The sequence below is a fragment of the Solanum pennellii genome, chromosome 1, assembly GCF_001406875.1.
Source record: "Solanum pennellii chromosome 1, SPENNV200".
NCBI lineage: Eukaryota > Viridiplantae > Streptophyta > Magnoliopsida > Solanales > Solanaceae > Solanum > Solanum pennellii.
The window spans coordinates 29,978,493-29,981,590 of record NC_028637.1 but is presented as its reverse complement, the minus strand read 5'-3'; positions in this window follow the sequence as shown (position 1 = coordinate 29,981,590).

The following is a 3,098-nucleotide window of genomic DNA, read 5'->3' as shown; positions in this document are numbered from 1 at the left end:
TGAACCTTTACTGAAGCAATCTCCTTGGACCTTAGCTTCCGAATTTGCCTATCCAAAATGGTGACCGACTCTTCCTCAAAAGTCAAATTCTGATCAAGTAACACTGAATCCCATTGAATCACATGATCACCACCCTGATGATACTTCTTAAGCATTGAAATATGAAATACAGGATGGACACTTGACAAACCAGGTGGCAAAGCCAACTGATACGCCACCTCACCAATACGCTCAACAATCTCGAAAGGACCAATATACCTTGGGCTCAACTTGCCCTTCTTTCCAAACCTCATCACACCCTTCATGAGTGAAACCTTCAATAAAACCCTCTCTCCAACCATAAACTCTAAATCACAAATCTTTCGATCTGCATAACTCTTTTGCATACTCTGAGCCATGAGAAGTCTATCTTGGATCAACTTGACCTTGTCCAAGGACTCCCTCAACAAATCTGTACCCCATGGTCTAACCTCTAATGCATCAAACTAGCCAATTGGAGATCGACACCTCCTACCATACAGAGCCTCAGATGGTGCAATCTCAATGCTCGAGTGATAACTATTATTGTAAGCAAACTCCGCTAAAGGCAAGAACTGATCCCACTGACCACCAAAGTCAATCACACACGCCCGTAACATGTTTTCAAGAACCATAATAGTCCGCTCAGACTGACCATCAGTCTGAGGGTGAAAGGATGTACTAAGATCCACCCGAGTGCCCAACTCTTTCTGCATAGATCGCCAGAAATGAGATGTAAATTGGGTGCCACGATCTGAAATAATAGATATAGGAACCCCATGCAAACGAACTATCTCTTGAATATAGATCTTGGCTAACTTCTCTGAGTTATAGGTAGTCTGAACTGGTACAAAGTGTGCAGACTTAGTCAGTCGATCCACGATAACCCATATAGCATCAAACTTACCCAAGGTACGTGGCAACCCTACCACAAAGTCCATAGCAATGCGCTCCCACTTCCACTCAGGTATGGGCATCCTCTGAGTCATACCTCCAGGGTTTTGGTGTTCATACTTCACTTGCTGACAATTCAAACATCGAGATACAAAATCTACTATGTCCTTCTTCATACGACACAACCAATAGTGTTGCTTCAAGTCACGATACATCTTAGTAGCCCTCGGATGAATAGAGTACCTCGAACTATGAGCCTCCTCCATGATCAATCTAGTCAAATCACCTGTACGAGGAACACACATACGACCCTTAATCCTCAAAACTCCCTCACTATCAAGAATTGAAGCCTTGGATTTTCCTTTTAAAACGTTGTCCCTAATCTTACATAAATCACCATCATCAAACTGTTGAGCCCGAATCTGCTCCAACAAGGATGACCTAGCCTCCATATAAGCCAACACCTTACCAGATTCTTAAATATCAAGTCTCACAAAGCTATTGGCCAGGGATTGGACATCCCTAGCTAAAGGACGCTCGCCAACCTGTAACATGGCTAGACTACCCATACTTACCGCCTTCCGACTCAAGACATCTGCTACCACATTTACTTTGCCTGGGTGATAAAGAATAGTCATATCGTAGTCTTTGAGCAACTCCAACCATCTCCTCTGCCTCAAATTTAGATCCGTCTGATTGAATATATACTGGAGACTACGATGATCCGTGAACACCTCACAATGCACACCATAAAGATAATGCCTCCAAATCTTTAATGCAAACACAACAGCCGCCAACTCTAAATCATGAATAGGATAGTTCTTCTCATGAACCTTTAACTGCCTCGAAGCATATGATATCACCCANTTCTCATGAACCTTTAACTGCCTCGAAGCATAAGCTATCACCCTTCCCTTCTGCATCAACACAACCAAGACCAACCAGAGAAGCATCACAATATACGACAAAACCCTCTCCCTCCACGGGTAGGGTCAAAATCGGAGCGGTAGTCAATAAAGTCTTGAGCTTTTGGAAACTAACCTCACATTCGTCAGACCACTGAAAAGTCACCTCCTTCTGTGTCAATCTAGTTAATGGAGATGCAATGGATGAGAAACCGTCAATAAACCGTCGATAATAACCTGCAAGGCCCAAGAAACTCCGAATCTATGTAACTGAAGCAGGTCTGACCCAATCTCTAACCGCCTCAATCTTCTTAGGATCCACTATGATACCCTCCTTGGACACTACATGTCCCAAGAATGCTACCGAACTAAGCCAAAACTCACACTTTGAAAACATTGCATAAAGCTTCTTCTCCTTTAGAATCCCAAGAACAATCCGCAAATGATGCTCGTGTTCCTCCTTAGTGTTTGAGTATATCAATATATCATCTATGAAGACAATAACAAAGGAATCTAAATACGGTCTGAACACTCTATTCATCAAGTCCATAAAAGCTGCTGGGGCATTAGTCAATCCGAAAGACATCACTAAAAACTCGTAATGACCATAACGTGTTAGAAAGCTGTCTTAGGGATATCCTCCGCCCTAACCTTCAGCTGATGATAGCCAGATCTCAAGTCAATTTTGGAGAAAACTGAAGCACCCTGTAACTAATCAAATAAATCATCAATACGAGGTATCAGATACTTATTTCTGATGGTTACCTTGTTCAACTGCCTATAGTCAATACACATACGCATAGATCCATCCTTCTTCTTCACAAATAACACTGGAGCACCCTAAGGAGATACACTTGGTCTAATAAAACCTTTGCTCAACAAATCCTTCAACTGCTCCTTCAACTCTTTCAATTAAGCCGGTGCCATACGATATGGAGGAATGGAAATAGGCCGAGTGCCTGGCTCAACATCAATACAAAAATCAATATCACGATCTGGTGGAAGACCTGGCAAATAGGTCGGAAATACTTCTGAAAATTCACTCACTACTGGAATAGACTCAAGCATAGGAGTCTCAATACTAGTATCTCGAATGTGGGCCAAGTAAGCCAAACATCCTCTCTGTACCAACTGACGAGCCTTAAGGAATGATATCACACCCTTAGAAGGATGACTAAGAGTACCTCTCCATTCTACTATAGGAATTCCAGGCATAGCTAAAGTGATTGTCTTGGCATGACAATTTAAAATTGCGTGGTAAGAAGATAACCAATCCATACC